Source organism: Pinus tabuliformis, chromosome 6 (assembly GCF_031772625.1).
Source record: "Pinus tabuliformis cultivar Carrire ecotype Pingquan chromosome 6, CPIR1, whole genome shotgun sequence".
Taxonomy (NCBI): Eukaryota; Viridiplantae; Streptophyta; class Pinopsida; order Pinales; family Pinaceae; genus Pinus; species Pinus tabuliformis.
The window spans coordinates 2,029,094,796-2,029,106,806 of NC_142292.1; the positions used below are offsets into that span (position 1 = coordinate 2,029,094,796).

Below are 12,011 nucleotides of genomic sequence, written 5' to 3' on the forward strand. Positions count from 1 at the left end.
GATGTTGAAATCAAAATGTATTGAAGTGCCTCTTGGTTCGTTTTAAATTAGATTGTCACTTGAGTTAAGGTAGATTCAGTGATGATTGCAAGAATCAATGTAATCTAAGGTTATACTTTCCCTTCAGGCATTATCCTCGTCAGGTTAAGGAAAGCTGCAAGGAGATCCAAAGGAGGAAGCTAAGGCTCTGTGCGCTCCTCGGATTTTACAAGTCAACCCACTTGCAAGTAGATCCAACATTGGTAACCCAATCTGATTTAGCAAGTCAAGTGTTAACCGATTTCCCCCAAGCCTAGAATAAGAAGTCTTAGAAGGGAAAGGGTCCCTAATTAATCTATTCAACCAACAAGCTCTTCTGTGATCACGCGCAAGGATCAGGCTAGGCCTGCAATGGTGGAGAGCAGGAAATAGTTTGATGGAGGTTTGTTACTCTTTTGCAAAAATGAAATTTAACTAAATCTATTCTAAAGAAATTTGTCCAATCTAGGAATGTAAAGGAAATGCTTCTCTAGATTCTTCAATGAAATGAACAAGAAAGCTAAACTAGATCACAATTAGTTTGCAATTAATACGTGTGATTATTTTATTCTAAGTTAATTTTAGATCTATCTACTAAAGCAAATCATAAAAGCATAACCACAAGAAGGTCCTCAATTGGGGAAGAGGGATGCGTAAGGGGAAAAGACTCCCAAGAAAAATTATGATGTTTTATTCGATCCCTTGAGGAATAAGGGATTAAAGTGAAGAGAGAAAGAAGAAAATCCCTTGTGAATGGAGGGATGGAGTGGGACCAAAAAGTTACAATGAATCCCTTGTGGAAAGAGGGATTGGAGAGAAATTTCAAAGAGATTACAATGCATCCTTTGCTAAATCAAAGGGAGAATGAAATGCTCATTCAAAATTACAACGAACTTCTGAAAATTGAGGGGTAGAAATGTTGATTTGGGGTAGTGTTGACCTCTACTGGTCAACTACCCATGCAGTACACCCCCTTTTCTTGGCAGAAAGGGGCAGCACCTGATCTACGTGTCCGTGCCATCCAGCAGTCATCAGCAGCTTGATCAATCTAATTGTGAACCCAGTCTGCATGTATTAATTGTAAATAATCTTAGCAGATAAGAGTCATGTATGTAAAATTGCCTAGGTGGACCTAACTTTCTATGATAATCTATGTCCCGGAAGGTTTTTCGTCTCACCGATCCATGGATCGGCAGAGTTTTCCTTCAAACCTGACCCCAAAGCCGGGATGGATTTTGTCATTAGAACTTTAGGAGAATCCTAGTGTGTTAATCTGCTAGATTATAGTTGTGTCGCAGAACTGGGTGATTTATGAGGGTCTGTGTTAAGTGGGCTTGTCCCCTTGAGATGTAAGTTGTAAAAGTCATGATGTAATGTGTCTTGAGGGTCGAAAAATGTTTTAAATCCCCTCGTGAGTCCTAAGTCCTAGGTCCTAGGTGATGTTTCCAAAGGTTTAGTTCGATGATCCATTTAAAAAAATGAAATAAAATAATAAAATAAATAAAAACTAAGAAATTTAAAAATTTAAAAAATAATAATAAAATAAAAAATAATAAAAAATTTAAAAATTTAAAAAATAATAATAAAATAAAAAATAATAAAAAATTTAAAAATTTAAAAATTTAAAAAATAATAATAAAAAATTAATTGAATAAATCGACGGATGAGATCAAGAGATGTCTTGATCCTCATCAACGGTCGAGATCATTTCTACATGGATCATTCGAACTAGCCGTTGGGATCATTTCCTTTATATAGGGTCTTAGGTGGTCATTTCAGATCAAGGGATCTGTGAGTCAGATACTGAAGAAGCTCTATTGTAAATCTGTTTCTGGTTAATAAAAGAAGACTTTGGGGTCCATATCTTGCTGGTGTTACTCTCTTGAAATGGTGTGAGATTGTTTAAATTTTCTGCATATTTTATTTTCAGCCATTAATAATAGCTTTTCGTAGAGTATTGTGAGCACAGGTATCTTGTTCACTTGCTGGGGTTTGGGTGTTGTTAGGGTTTTTGAAGTAATGGCAGGTATCTCCATTACTGTTTGAGATCTAGCAGCATTTTTGCCCTCTTTATTGACAGTTGTTTTGAGCTGTCCAGAAAGCATTCTATGAAGGAATTTTGTGGGCGTTCGGGGAAGTTCTCGGCTGAACCAGCCAACTCCCGCAAGCATTTTTTGCTGAGCCCAGTTGGATTCGATCCTGGGTCTATCATTCGGTTTATTTTTCTAATTTGCATGAGAGATTTTCTGAAGTTCTTCACAGTGACAGTCTGAAATTTCTGTTTCTTTAAAAATATTTCCGTGCTTATCGCTGAAACTGGCTGTTAAGGGGCCAAATCTGTAAATTAATTAGCTGTTCTAGGGTTTCAATTTTTTTTTGGATCTAGGGTTTCATATTTTTTGCAGTTTTCTTTAGGGTTTCTTCTGAATATTTGATTAGGGTTTTCAGTGAGCTTGTTCTTTTCAGGTTACCAAAAGATAATGACATGAATCTGTGAAAGCCTGCAGCACAGTGCAAAGGCCAGCCAGCCGTCATACCACGGGTCAGGCTCAGTTCAGCGCATCATCATCGACATATCAGCCATTTCACCTGCACGACGATTTGGATCGATTTTTCCCTGGCCGCCATCAGCTATCTCTGGTCGAAGGTTTATGGGCGTGCTCTCATTGTTTACATCTGAGGCTGGTCACGCCGTGCCTTTTTCAAACACCATCCAACGCTGCTATCCATTGTACAGCATTACCATCGAACTGTATATCAGCGTTCTGCCAAATCGAATTGCTTGCCAAGCTCCGCATCCCTTGCCAAGCCGCCATCTTCACTAGAATTTTTTCGACCCTCATTCCTTTTCTTTCAGCGGCTTTATCTGCATTGCATCATTTTAAATTTTTTTTGCAATCAATGGTAACAGATCTGCTCAGCACTCAGATTTCTCCATCGAAAACAAAAACGCGTTTCCTCACCATTACCTGCGGATCAGTGGTATTGTACGTGTGAAATATCGACACCGTAGTGTGTAGCCATCGCTAGGGATATTTTCGTAGTCCTGCAAGGATTGATATGCAGATATTTCGACTTTGAAAACACCCACGCGCATTGTTCAATCACCTAGTTGCTGGAGGTTGGGTGCTTTCAAGACAGTGGCACAAGCAATCGTCAGCCCGAAAATCGTCAAAACACATTTGATCTGCGAAACTCGTCAATGTACCATTATTTGTGAAGGTATTATCGGCGGCCTGTCGTATTGGTATTACTTATGCGCAGGGAAAACTTTGTTTTCTTTAATTTTTACATGGTTATTCGTCATGGTCTTAGGTTTAGGTTTTTTTTTTTAGATTAATCGTTTTATGTATGGTTTGATTTTATAAATGTTAGTGTTTTAGATTTTCGTTTGGTTAGCTTTAGATCGTAGATTTAGATTTAATTTTTTTTAAATTTTGTTTAGGTTTTGTTTAGTTTTTTTTTTCTCAGTCTTTTAAATTTTGTTTTTTAAATATGAAAAATAAAAAAAAAAATATTTATTTATAAAATTTTAGCCTAGGTTTTATTTTCATAGTTAGACTTTAGATTTATGTTTTAGGATTTATTTAATTTAACTTTGGTTTAGTTTAATTTTTTATGAATAGTTAAGTTTTTTTTTTAAGATTTTATTTTAGATTTTTTTTTTTAAATTTTCATAATATAAAAAAAATAAAAAATATTTTCAAAGTGATTTTTAGGGTTATAGTTCAGTTTTAGATTAACTTTTAGATTTCATTTTTTTTTTTAATTTTTTTTTTTTTTATTTTTATAAAAAAATAATAAAAAATAAAAAATAAAAAAAAAGATTTTAGGCTTAGTTTTAGATTAATTTTTAAATTTCATTTTTTTAGATTTTATTTAAAAAAAAAAAAAAAATTGAAATATAAAAAATATTGCGGAAATTTTATTTTGCCAGTTTCAGTTGCTTTCACGTCATATATTTTATGCTGAGATGCTAAATTTTCAAGTCGAGACACGAAATTGATATCTGGTTAATGATTTACGATTCTCGTGGTGTTTTAAGGCATTTATCTCTTCAAAATTTTCAGTTACCGGATATCGTTTTGAGCATTGTGATTTAGCTGATGATAGATGATTGCTGTTCATGGTTCATGTTTCTATATCATTTAACAAGTAATCATTTTTACAACAATCTCTTAAGGCACTGGTCTGCTCAATTAATCAAATCCATCTAGTGCTTATCTTATCGCGTCTCGTGTCTCCCAACCAACTGGTCGACAGTTGGTTTCATCATCTCCAAGGGACTACCCCCCTTAGCCGCGGGAGACAGGCTTAAACGGAGGGATCGGGGATCAGAGTGACAGCCCCCGGTCTGAGCGTTGTCGTGTCAATCTGCGCGACAACAGGTAGCATCAAACATGCTCTAGGCCCCAAAATTTGCTAGGCCCTAAAATTTGCAGGGAGGCTTAGACACATGCATTCTCCAATACCCATAAATCGTTTTGGGAAATTCCACTTGAAGACAGTTTTATTAAAACAATTAATTATTTTTAATGGGACCTGTTGACCACTACCAGTCAACTACCCATGCATTACACCCCCTTTTTCTTTGCAAAAAGGGGTAGCACTTGATCGACATGTCCGTGCCATCCTGCAGTCATCAGCAGCTTGATCGATTTATGTTGTAAACCCAGTCTGCATATATGAAATGTAAATAATCTTAGCATATATGAGTCATGTATGTAAATTGCCTGGGTGGACCTAACTTTCTAATGATAATCTACGTCCAGGAAGGTTTTTCGTCTCACCGATCCATGATCGGCAGAGTTTTCCTTCAGCCTGACCCCAAAGCCAGGGTGGATTTTGTCATTAGAATTTTAGGAGAATCCTAGTGTGTTAATATGCTAGATTATAGTTGTGTCGCAGAACTGGGTGGTTTATGAAGGTCTATGATAAAGGGGTTTTCTCCCTTAAGATGTAAATTGTAAAAGTCATGATGAAAAGTGTTCTTGAGGGTTAGAAAATGTTTTAATCCCCCTCATGAGTCCTAAGTCCTAGGTCCTAGGTGATGTTTCCAAAGGCTAAGTTCGAGGATCCATTTAGAAAAATGAATTAAAAAATAAAAATAAAAATAAATAATATATATAAATTAAGAAAATGAAAAAATAAAAATAATAAAAAATTATAAAATAAAGCAAAAACCCTAAAATAATAAAATAATAATATTTTGAGTGAATGCATGTAAAATATCATTTTTTAATAAATCGACGGATGAGACTAAGAGATGTCTTGATTCTCATCAACGGTCGAGATCATTTCGACATGGATCACTCGAACTAGCCGTTGGGATCATTTCCTTTAAATAGGGTGCTAGGGGTCATTTCAGAAAAATCGGATCTGTGAGTCTTGTACTGAAAAAGCTCTCTTGTAATCTGTTTTCTGGTTAATAAAAGAAGACTTTGGGGTTCAAATCTTGCTGGTGTTACTCTCTGGAAGTGCTGTGAGATGCTTAATTTTTTGCATATTTTATTTTTCAGCCATTAATAACAGCTTATTTTTAGAGTATTGTGAGCACAGGTATCTTGTTCACTTGCTAGGGTTTGAATGATGTTAGGGTTTCTGAAGTAATGGCATGTATCTCCATTATTTTTTGAGATCTAGCAACATTTTTGCCCTCTTTACTGATGGTTGTTTTGAGCTGTGCAGAAAACCCTTACTGAAGAAGATTGGTGGGCGTTTGGGGAAGTTCTAGGCTGAACCAGCCAACTCCCACAGGCTCTTCCTTGCAGAGCCCAGCTGATTTTACCCTGGGTTAATCATTTAAATTACTTTTCTGGTTTGCATGAGAGATTTTTCTAAGCCTTTTCACAGCAAATTCGAAGTTTCTAAAATTCTGAAAAATTTAAAGATGTTATCGCCAAATCTGGCTTTTTCTAGAGCTGCAAAATTTTTGTGATTCTAAGCTGATTTTGAAGGGTTTTGTCTTAAAACTTTGCATATATCTGCCGGGCTTTGTTTTCTTTCTGGCAGGTTACAGGCCTGAGATAAGATCTGAAGGAAAAATCAATTTTCTGCAGGGTTATCATTTTGCCGTCCAGGGTTTTGCAGATCTGAAATCTTTTTTGCTGCCCAGAGGTGATTTGCAGGAAGGAAGAATTTTTACAGAGCAAGTTGTTTCACTTCTGCTCTCTGATCCTCCACGTTGTTCCCCATTCCACAATTGATTTCACACTAAGCTGCCCGCATACAGATTTGCTACCAACCAGCGTGTTTCTCTGCTCCTGTTCACGCGCTTTCTACCCACACTACTTCTGCACTGGCTGCCTCCACTTGCTCAGCCGTCTCCATGCTTCCCCTCACCCGCACATACTTGCCACGCAAACTCAATTTTTTTTTTACGTATCAATTGATCATTTGCCATTCTATAGCTGCTGTCACCGCAGCGTATTACTCATACCCACGCGTTTATTTCTCTGTCGTCTGGTTGCTGGTTTCAAAAAATGGTGTAAAGCTCTGATGTGTACGTGGACAATGGTAAGAGGAAAATCGATTTAACTTCACTGCACAAAAAAAGAAAATAGCTAAAACTGAGAGGGCAACGATCAAGGCATCAAGCCGCCTGGTGACTAACCCTGCGAAAACTTGCGGATCAGTGGCATTGTGCAAAGTCGTAGCGTGTAGCTACCACTGGAAAATTTTCGTGGGCCTGCAAGATCTTTATCGCCGTCGAAATTCCTTTGGTTAACAAGCGGAATCGTGCCCAGTCTTCCTTCACGCAGACAAACAACGGCATCAGCGTGGGCGGCAACCCAAAATTCGTCGATATATAATTCTCATTCACGCACGGTAACAGGTAATCGAATTTTTGCGTAACAGGTAATCGAATTTTGATTGTTTTTGGTTATATCATACATATTTGGCTTTTGCATTTCGTATTTTAGTTAGGGTATTAATATTTTTTTAGATTTAATTGTTTCATATTTAGAATTATATGCGTTTCAAGTTTTGGTTTGTTTTATTAATTCTTTAGATTTAGGTTTTAAACTTTAGCATTTAGCTTTTAAATAAAAAACAAAAAAGGGCTGTATAAAAGGGTTTTTATTTAAAGTTTTTTTTTTTTTTTTTATTTATTTAGCTTAGTTTTTTTTTAATTTTAATTAGCTCTTAGGATTTTATTAATTAATCATAAAAAATAAAAAAGAAAAAATATAAAAAAGAAAAGATTCATTTATAAATTTTCTTTAGGCTTAGGACTTAGTTTTAATTTTTCTTAGTTAAGTTTTAGGGCTTTGTTTTAAAGTTTATAATAATAATTTAAAAAAAAAAAATTTGGAAATTTTTGTCAGATTCAGTTCTCGGGAAATTATCACGTTACATTTTTATGCTGAAATTCAAATTTATTATGTGGAATGAATGTTTATCATTTTTAGATAAGTCTGCGCGTGAAGGATCATCTTAAAGTTTTGCTTTATATAACATCCGGTTCATGATTTATAATTGAGTGGTTGTTTAAAGCACTAATCGAAATTTTCTCAATTACTAGATATCGTTTGTTAAGATTTGGTCACTGCACGATCTTTATGGTTATTTGATGATAAATGATTGCTGTTCATGGTTTATAATTTTACATTATTTAGCAAGTAATTATTTAAACATCACTCTCATAAGGCACTGGTCCGTTAAATTAATAAGATCATTTTAGTGCTTCGTGTCTCCCAGCCCAACTGTTTGGCAATTGGTCTTCATCATCTCATAGGGTCTACCCCCCTTAGCCGTGGGAGACAGGCTTAAACGGAGGGATCGGGGATCAGAGTGACAGCCCCCGGTCTGAGCGTTGTCTTGTCAATCTGCGCGACAACAGGAGCCTAAGTCTAAACTTAGGAAATTAAAATAATTAATGGGTATTAATCTAAACTGTGGGTGAAACTTCTAGAAGGTGAAGATCAAGTCAATATGATCCTAGCCATTGATTAGAATCTAATTTGGGCCGCTGATTGATCAACGAGAGGATTATAAAAGGAGGCTTGATGGGCACTTGGAAAACACACTAGAGGCAGATACTCAGTTACCCGAGTAAGATCGATTTTCTCACTGGTTGAAGTTTGGCAAGAGAAAATCGAATCATAGGGAGAGTTGCAGGTGAGAAAGGAAGAGAGGGCATCAACATCTTCAGAGAGTACAAGGTAGCAAGACGCAAAGTAGGAAGAGGGTGACGCAGAAAGAGGCAGATTGACGCAGAGCCTGCGTGGGCAGCTAGACGCTGGGCCAATGTGAAAAGTTTGACGCAGAGGGAAGTAAAAGGATTCCTGGGAAGAGACGAACTTCACCTGGATCAAAAATTTGTCAGGAAGCATCTGTAAAATTTCTCACTCCTGTTTTGCTGGTTGTAATTTGTACATGAGAATTTGCTGAAGAATAATAAAACCCTCATTTGCTCCACCAATTTTCCCACATTGGGTTTTTCCAGGGACGATTGTCCAAAAATAACTGTGTCATTGTGATTGTATTTGTGACTGTATTTTTCCTTACATTTACTTTCTGCAATATTTTAAATTGTGAAGGCTGCAGTAAAATATATTTCGATATTTGCTGTAAGAAAACTGTGAATAACTTATTTCTGAGATAATAAGTAGAAGAAATAATATTAATCATTGCAGTAGAACTTCTATTTAGAAATTTTCACATGGTATCAGAGCTAAGGGAAAGCAGAAGGAAGAAGCCGGAAGACCCAACGTTGAAGGAAGAAAGGAATTCGAAATTCCTGCAGGGGCAGTAATTTGAATCTCCAAGGGGTTTGCATAGTTCAAAGCCAAGAGGATTAGATTTCATGGGAAAACTCTCTCCGAGTGAGTCGATAGAGAGGTAAGTCTTTCCAATCAAAATTTGTCAGTGGTAGAAGGAACAACGCAACAGAAGATTCAACGAGAGGTGTTGTCTCAGGTGGGACGCAGTTTTTCTTGCAACAGTTGTTGGGACAGTTTAGCATCAGAAAGTGGCACAATATGGATACTCAAAGCATCTCAGAGTTATCTGCATGCCTAGCAAATTCAACGTCAGCAGATGTTTGATACGTTGATAGTGGGGCTTCAGATCATATGACTGGAGTATGAGAACATTTATCGAGCTATCAAGAAGAACAAATGGACTTCCAAATCACTATGGGAAACAAAACGAAATGTACTCCAGTAGGGAGAGGCACCATAACGTTTCAAACGGAAGCAGGGTCCAACATCCAAGCCACCAATGTTCTGCATGTGCCAGGATTAGGAATGAACTTGATTTCAGTGTCCCAATTACAGGACAAGGGATACGATGTATACTTCATGGGAAAGAAAGTATACGTCAAGCAACCAAGCTGGAAGAAGAAAAGGCAAATTGGGACTTGAAGCAACAAGTTGTATAGATTGTATCTTGAGTCACCAATGGCACTGATAGGTAGCAACTATAATGGTGAGAAGGAGCGAAATGAATTATGTCAAAGGAGAATGGATCATTTACACCATGGAGCACTGAGGATGCTTAGAGACACTGTTACAGGAGTACCAGTCCTTAGTAGTGAACATGATGACTTATGCAAAGGATGTGTACTAGGGAAGTATGCTAAAGAAACTTTTTCCAGAAGTAACAATAGAGTAGAATGTGTATTAGGTTTAATACACTCAGATATTTCTGGTCTTATGTCCACGAGAGCTCTTAGTGGTGGCGAATACTTTGTCACCTTTATCGATGATAACTCTAGGAAAACCTTGATCTATTTCTTAAAGACCAAGGATGAGGTCTTTCATAATTTCCGAGAGTTTAAAGCTCTTGTTGAAAATATGACAGGGAAAAAGATAAAGGTATTGTGTTCAGATAATGGTGGAGAATATACAGACAAAGACTTCACAGGTTTCTGCACAAAGGAGGGTAGCAAAGAGAGTGGACAACTCCATATAATCCGGAGCAAAATGGAGTAGCAGAACGGAAAAATAGAACTATTGTTGAGTAACCAAAGCTATTTTGTATGATCGGGATCTACCTAGGTATCTATGGGCAAAAGCTTGCAACACAACAGTGTATATCTAGAATAGAACTCCTCATAGAGCATTGGGGCAGAAAACACCATAAGGGGTCTTCACAGGGAAGAAGCTGAAAATCAGTCATCTCAGGATATTTGGAACTGTGGCTTATTGTCACATTCTAGACGAGAAGCATAGTAAACTGGATCATATTGCAGAGAAATGGTATCTTGTAGGATATAGTGAGACCTCAAAGGCATTCATAATCTACATTCCTAGTAGTAGGAAGATTGTAGTGAGATAGGATGCAAAGCTCATGGAGGACAAAGCTTTCAGGAAATCTCGTGAGATGCCTACAGAGGATCAGTTAGGAGATGTTCCATTAGTCCAAGAGCAGCATGGGCAGCAAGGAGGACAGGCAGGAGTACAGACTCCTGGATTGAGTACAGTGACTAGTACCAACATCTCCTTAGAAGGAGGAAATGCAGATAGTTCTCAGCAGATGGAACAAAAGGATCAAGAGGAGGAGTTGGTTGAAACTTGAGCCTCCCACCACTTGGTAGAACCAACAAAGAAGTACGACAAACACTGAGGGATGCAGAGGAGTTTGTTGGAGCTCCTAGAACCGAGAAAAGGCAATGTAGACAACCTGATGGATACTAGGCATTGGTAGCTCAGGTTGAAGAACCCTCTAGCTTTCCGGAAGCTGTTCAACACGAAGTATGGGTGGATGCCATGGTAGAAGAATGCAACTCCATCATGATGAATGATGTATGGGAAGTAGTACCTGGACCAAAAGATAGATCAGTTGTAAGATCATGATGGATCTACAAAATCAAGTATGTTGTAGATGGCAGTATAGAGAAGTACAAGGCAAGGTTCGTGGCAAAGGGGCATGCTCAGAAAGAAAGAATAGACTATGAAGATACCTTCGCCCTAGTTGCTCAATACACTTCTATCAAATCCGTTATATCGCTAGCAGCTCAAATGGGATGGGAGATTCACCAGATGGATGTCAAGACAACATTTTTGAACGAGTTGATAGAAGAGGAGGTGTATATAGAACAACTCGAAGGCTTTGAAACTCATGAGAAGAGAACTCATGTTTGCAAATTAAAGAAAGCCATGTATGGGCTCAAGTAGGCACCCCGAGCATGGTATGGTTGGATTGATAGTTACTTGCAGTAGTTGGGATTTGTCAAGAGTGATGCTGATCCCAATCTCTACTATTTGATGGTAGAGAATGAGCCACTTATTCTGGTATTATATGTAGATGAACTGTTCCTAACTGGGTCATCTAGGCTTCATCTAGGATTGCAAGAAGAATCTTGAAGCTGAATTCGACATGGACATGGGGTTGATGCACTATTTTCTAGGATTGGAAGTTTGGCAGAAGAATGGGGAGATCTTCCTTGGACAGGGAAGATACGCTACAAAAATTATGAAGAGATTCAGAATGTAGAATTGTCTACCCATGGCTTCTCCCATGATCACTAATTGGAAGAAAATAGATGCATCAGGAGACAAGGAAGTAGACCCCACCTTTTACAGGCAGCTCATTGGGTCACTCATGTATTTGTTCAACACTAGGCTAGACATTTTCTTTGTTGTCAACACTCTTAGTCAATTCATGGTGGAACCAAAAATGGTGCATTGGGCAGCAGCTAGGCACATTCTTAGGTATGTGCGTGGAACAGTGAGATATGGGTTGAAATACTCCTGAGGGGAGGATGTCAGATTGAATGGGTTCACAGATGCAGATTGGGCAGGTAGTTCAATAGACTGGAAAAGTACCTCGGGGTACTGCTTCAGTGTTGGATCAGGGATGATATCTTGGTGCAGCAGGAAGCAAAAATTGGTAGCTCTGAGCTCAGTAGAAGCAAAATATATGGCAGCCAACATAGCTACGTGCGAAGCTATATGGCTCAGAAAATTGATTGTGAGCTTGTTCAGGAAAAGGATGTAAGGGACCAAGGTTTATTGTGATAGTCGGAGTTGTATCAAACTGTCTGA

At 37.7% G+C, this 12,011-nt stretch overlaps 1 protein-coding gene across 6 annotated transcripts in view; it reads left to right on the forward strand.

Annotated features, from left to right (window-relative positions):
* Window positions 1–12,011, forward strand: part of LOC149267394 (uncharacterized) — a 172,059-nt gene that overhangs the window by 64,923 nt on the left and 95,125 nt on the right. The window lies entirely within an intron of this gene.